Consider the following 6,372-nt stretch of genomic DNA (forward strand, 5'->3'; position numbering starts at 1 on the left):
ATTGAACTCAGATCCTTGCGATTGCCAGTCAAGCGCTTATTCTACTGAGCCATTTCCCCAGCCCCTCCAGTACATTTTAGATATACATAATGATTACATTCATCATAAGGAATTTATTTATTTATTTTTTTGGCGGAACCCGGGATTGGACTCAGGCCTGGGGATTGAACTCATGCCCTTGCACTTGCCAGGGAAGCGCTTATTCTACTGAGCCATCTCCCCAGCCCCAATCATAAGGAATTTATATCTGTAGATGATTTATCTTGCTGCTTTTCCCCCATTCCCTTCCCCTCTCTTCAACCTCTCTTCTGGACAAAAGCTGTTTCCGTTTTTCCTTTTATTTTTCTTCCTTCCCCTTTCCCTTGTTCCCCTTCTCATTTGAACGTTTCCTTCCCATTTCCCAACATCTGTCACACATTTTCATCCTTATCTACATTTTCAGTTTTTCGCACCAGAGAAAGTACTATGTACACTGGTATGTCTAATTTATTTCATTTAATAGTATAGCTAGAGGGGCTGGGGAGATGGCTCAGTGGAATAAGCACTTCCCTGGCAAGTGCAAGGGCCTGAGTTCAATTCCCAGTTCCACCAAAAAAAAAAAAATAGTATAGCTAGAAATTTCTCAGGCTTATCCTTTATGGCTGAGTAGTATTCTATCATATAGAAAAACTACATCCTTATCCATTCATCATTTGACAGGTATTTGGGCTGTCTCCAAATACAGGTATGACAAACTACAGCATGGCATGCAACTTAAATACACATTACTTACTTCTGGAGTTTTCTAATTTGAATAATTCTGATTTCTACTACCTGGAATTAGCACAGGACCACTGGCTAAGGGGATCAACTTCAACTCCCTAGTATCCAGCTACTTGCATTTCTGCCTCACTTGGCTACTAGTTTGGAAACCTCTATGACTTCCTCAGGTTCAATAATTCACCAGAATGACACACTCAGTAGAATGCTATATATTGGAAGATACATAGTAGCAGGCTGGTGAGGAGATCCCTAGGCAGCAAGGACAGAGTTTTCTGAGCCCAGGAGTTTCTGCTTCTGTGGCAACCAGCCCTTCCCCCCATCCCATGGCATCACATGTGTACCCCAGTCTTGCAGCTTCCTAGTTCTGAATTTCTATTGCAGTTTTATGACACAAGACTGAGCCCATCACTGACCATGTGACTGCTTTCCTTGTCCAGCCCCTCAACCCTCCCATACTGAAAGATGAGTGGTTTTTCTGGTGACCAGTCCTATCCTGAAGCTATCCCTTTCAAGGCTGGTAAGCAGTCACTTTGTTAGCACATGACCCACTCAGGCCTTCAGTGAATAGCAAAAGATACTCCTGTCACTCGGAAAGTCCCGAGCGCCTTCTGAAGCTCTGTCAAGAGGATACATAAAGGCCAGATGTGTGTTTTCTTTCTACCTCATGTCCTATAAAGTCAAGGGCATTTATGTCTAAAATCTATCGTTCCAGACCCTGTGGCTTAGGAGATACTTCATTAAGACCAACTTTGGTCAGCTGTCAGTGCACACTTGTATTCCCAGCAATTGGGAGGCTGAAGCAGGAGGATCACTGAGTTTGAGGCCAGCCTGGGCTATAAAGTGAAACCTTGTTTCAAAAAAAAAAAAAAAAAAAAAAAGTTCTGTGACACTGGTTAGCAAGGGTTCTTGCTTCACTGATGATGGAAATTAAAACCAAGGCGCAAATTTGAAAGAAAAAAGATTCATTTGGAAAGAGAAAATACTAAAAGGCCACACATGGTGGTATAGCATTGTAATCCCAGAGGCTGAAGCAAACTCAAGGCAAGTTTGAGGCCAGCCTGAACTACATAGCAAGATCCTGTTTCAAAGAAAGAAAAAAATATAAGAGAATTTAGCTTGAGGAGCCAACAAAGATCAAGCTGTACCCCTGAAAAAGGAAAGAAAACAACAAGGGCTCTAGCTTGAGTAACTGGAGAGGGAACTTTTCAGTGAAGAGGTTCCTATGGCTCAAGAAGCACCAGGCCAGGGTTTCTAGATGTTTGCTGAGGAGGCCGAGGGTAGCCAATCATTATCTCAGTTCTGCTTTTCTAAGATGGTCGCAGGAGAGTTCTTAAGGTTTAGGGTATGCTGTGGGCTCCATGTCTGCTTCTCTGTCTTGTGAGGCTCTGCTGAAATCCAAGGTGATCCTGGGTTGGGGCTGGATGGAGACTTCTGGGCTTAGGGGATGTTCCCGTGAAGCTCTTCCCATTCTCTGTTGAAGGAAGATGAGATAGGCTCTGCAACTCTAAGGGTAATCAACCTTCTTTTGCCAACTTTTAAACAGGTAGTTCCAAAATGACTAAGCTGTCAATGTGTAGAGCTAAGAAACTTGACCCCATGTTTCACAAAACAAAAGCCAAGCTTCACTGTGCTTTTAATTACTCACTGGGTATTTGTAGCCCCAATTGAAGAGTCATTGACTTAAAGTGGATTAAATTGATCTTTAAAGATCAATTTTAAATTTGTGACCACTTCAGTAGAAAATATAAATCATTTTATTTATTTATTTTTTGTTTTCATACAGGGTCTTGCCATGTAGTCTAGGCTGGCCTTGAATTCATTATGCAGTTCAGGCTATTCTCAAAACTCACGGTGATCCTGCCCCAACCTCCCAAATGTTAGGATTATAAGTGTGCACCACCATGCCTAGCTCATAAATTATGTGTTTAATGAGTGATGAGTTAAGGGCCCAGGAATGTGGCCTTTGTCCCTATGATTGTTTCTGTTACTCTGATCTCTGGAACCGCAGCTTGGAAAAGATTTATGGGCTTCCCTGGATGCCACTTAGAGAAAGGCTGAGGCTGGTCCCCGCATACAGGAAGCCATTCCACTTCAAACCTAGAACAGCAACAACAAAAAGACCTAAAAGAGTCTCCAGGTTGCATAGTTGCATTCTAAAACTGTTCTATCCAGATAAAGAACCCTGTCAAGTAGAGACTGTTTGACCTTAGGTGATTACTCAAGTTCTCTGTGCTTCAACTTCTTTAGTCAGAGAGATGCATTAGTTCCCTTCTAGGCAGGACTGGTGGCATGTGGCAAGCGGATCAGTGTGCCAATGTGATGAATGAGTGTGTGGTGAAGGATAAAAGAGACAATGCAGTATGATTTGTGGGGGCCCAAGAAAGTTGGAGCTCTTCTGACTAAGACAATGAATTCCCTGGACTGGCCAGTATTTATTGGATCCTTAATATATGAGGAGGGTGGTGTGGGGAAGTACAGGGACCAGCTGAGGGAAAGATGCAATAGTGAGCAAGGACTAAAGAAGTGGAACAGGAGCTGGGGAGATGGCTCAGTAGAATAAGCGCTTGCCTGGCAAGTGCAAGGGCCTGAGTTCAATCCCCGGTTCTGCCAAAAAAAAAAAAAAAAAAGAAAAAAAGAAAAGAAGTGGAACAATGACATTCTAAGCAGTAAATCTTTGTTGAACGAGAGAACTGTTTGACCTCTGAGGTTGGAAATATTACCTGAGTTCTGAGTAAGATTTATTGTCCCCAGCTGCAATGTTACCTTGTCTTCAGAGGCATCACAGTGTGACACACCAGTATAGATCTCTACTGTGATCATTGGCATGGAGAGTTCTGGTTTTTTTTCCCATAATTTTATTGATAAATAGCAATGAGAGAGTTTCAAATCAAATTGGTAGGACAGTTTCAATAATAACACACTGCATACATTCTTCCTAGTGGTTAATTGCTGTACAAGATGCAGACATGATATCCTACTTACAAACACCATTAGAACAAATCACTTGGGCCGGGGAGATGGCTCATGGAATAAGCGCTTCCCCGGCAAGCGCAAAGACCTGAGTTCAATCCCTGGTTCCGGAAAAAAAAAAAAAAATCACTCTGTTCATTAAGAGATATATATATATCCTAACAACTTTGAATACACAGATACAAAATGGACATTCATCTGTATACCCTTTTTTTTTAAATTAAGTTCCGTTATTTGAATATTATAGGTGTGTAAACTCAGCAAAATATTCTAAAAGAGTCCAGTAGCCCATAATAGTATTGGGTCTTCCGCTTGACTGGCAATGTCAGAAATTGTTGACCTGAGTCCCCTATAGCTCAACCTAACAGCATGGCTTTACTTCTTATATTTCGTTTTTATACTTTTCTGTTGGATGGTTAAGACCAAGGTAAAGCACGACCTATGCAACAAGAGTTGTAGCTTTTGGGTCTGAGAAGGTCAGTGAAATCCCCTCAGGATTTATCCTGAGATCCTGTACCTCAGATTGTAGAACCTTTGTCAGTGTCAGCCATGTGGATGAGTCACGGCCATTGCTTGGCCAATGTGCTCTCTGTGAAAGCCTGAGAGAATGTTTTCTCTCCATGTGACTCTCCTTAGGAACATTCTACATCATCGATGAGAGTTCTGTTTTCTGTATTCCAGCAGGTAGCCCTTTGGGTAGGGCCTGGGACAGATTCAAGTTAATATGGAAAAGCTATCAATTCATTTTGTATTTTTTGTTTTGTCTTTTTTTTTGATAAGGATTTTTTTTTTTTTTTTTTTGTTCCTCGAACGCCTTCAGGGCACTTTTGGCCAGCGGGAGAGTTGTGAGGTTCGAACTCCAGCAACCTGAGGCTGACAGCTTTGTGGAAGCTGCCACTTAAAGGCCTGAGCTAGGGCCAGGCCCCCTGTTTTGTCTTTTTGAGACAAGAGTTTCACTATGTAGTTCAGGCTGGCCTCAAATACTCACAGTGATCCTCCTGCCTCAGCCTGCAGAGACCTGGGTTACAGGCATGAGCCATCATAACCAGCCTTGCCATCCATTAATTCTAAAGCCTGCCTCATTTCTCTCTCAGTGCCACACGCTTGTAATCCCAGCACTGAGGAGGCTGAGGCAGGAGGACTGCCATAAATTCAAGGCCAATTTGGCTACATAGCAAGACCCTGTTGCAAAAAACAAATGAGCATAAGGGCCTGAGTTCAATCCCCAGTTCTGCCAAAAAAAAAAAAAAAAAGGAAGCATAGATGATTGATTGATTGGTGGAACCGGGGATTGAACTCAAGCCCTTGCGCTTGTCAGGGAAGCACTTACTCCACTGAGCCATCTTCCCAGCCCCAGATGATTTAAACGTTTTACATTTTCCCTTTCTTGTCCACATAATAGACAAAGAAGAAAAATTTATCTTTTTATGTGTGTGGTTCTGGGGATAAAACCCAGAGTCTTCCCAAGCCAGGCAAGTACCCTAGCCCTGAGCTATATCCCCAGTCTCCTTAGCTCCACTTTAGAGTACATGCTTATTCACTATTAAAAAAAAAAAATGACACTGTAATCTCAGCCCTTGGGATCTGAAGCAGGAGGAGTGCAGGGAGTTTGAAACCAGCCTGGACCAGAGTAAGTTCAAGGCCAGCTTGAACTACATATAAGAACCTCTCGAAACAAAAATAAAACAAAACATATGAAAGGAAGAAAAACTGAAGCAAGTTATTTTCAAGACAGGTTTTATTATATAGCCCATGGCAGTCCTCCTACCTTAACCTACCAGGTGCTCAACCATACACCACCACAGCTGGCAGTAGAGGTAAATTCAATCTTAGCCAGCCTGGGCAATGTGGTACTTAACAAAAGCCCCGTCTCAAAAAAAGAAAGCGGGCTGGCCAAATAGCTCAGTGGATTAAAGCTCCTGCAAATACAAACAGGTGCTAGGGGTTCAATCTTGGGGCCTTATGTGCTGGCCTCCGCCCCTGCGGCGCACTGAGACCGCAATTGAGACTGGGTGTGGTGGAGTGCACCTGTCATCCCAGCTCTTGGGAGGCTATAGACAGTCAGATCATTAGAGTCCGATCTAGAAGTGAGACCCTGAACACCCTGTAGACTCTTCGCTAAAAATTAAAATAAATAAATAAAAAATAATGAACCTGAAAGAAAAAAGAAAAGGACTGGAGATGTAGCTCAGTGCTTCTCCAGTCTGCAGTATCAGAGGGAAGAGAGGAAGAGAGAAAGCAGGAAGGGAGGAAAGGAGGGGGAAAGGGGGAAAGTGGAGGAAAATAGGCAGAAAAAGTAAAAATTATCTGAAATCCCATTACTAGTAGAAATTTGTAATTATCCTATCATGCATTTATATAGTTACAGACTGTATAGATGGAGTGGAGTCATACTTATTATTATTATTATTATTATTATTATTATTATTTACTTTTGGGGGCAACAGGGTCTTACTTTGTCATTCAGGCTGGCCTCAAACTCAAAGCAACCCTTCTGCCTCAGCCTCCTGTGTACTGGGATTAGAGACCTACACCAGCATGCCCAGCCCTGTGTTATACATTTTAAAATGTCTAGGGCTGGTGAGATGGCTCAGTGGTCTAAAGCACCTACTTAGAACAAGTTTAGCAAAGCACAGGGAC

The sequence above is a fragment of the Octodon degus genome, unplaced genomic scaffold (genome assembly GCF_000260255.1).
Source record: "Octodon degus isolate 3935 unplaced genomic scaffold, OctDeg1.0 scaffold00184, whole genome shotgun sequence".
Classification (NCBI taxonomy): domain Eukaryota; kingdom Metazoa; phylum Chordata; class Mammalia; order Rodentia; family Octodontidae; genus Octodon; species Octodon degus.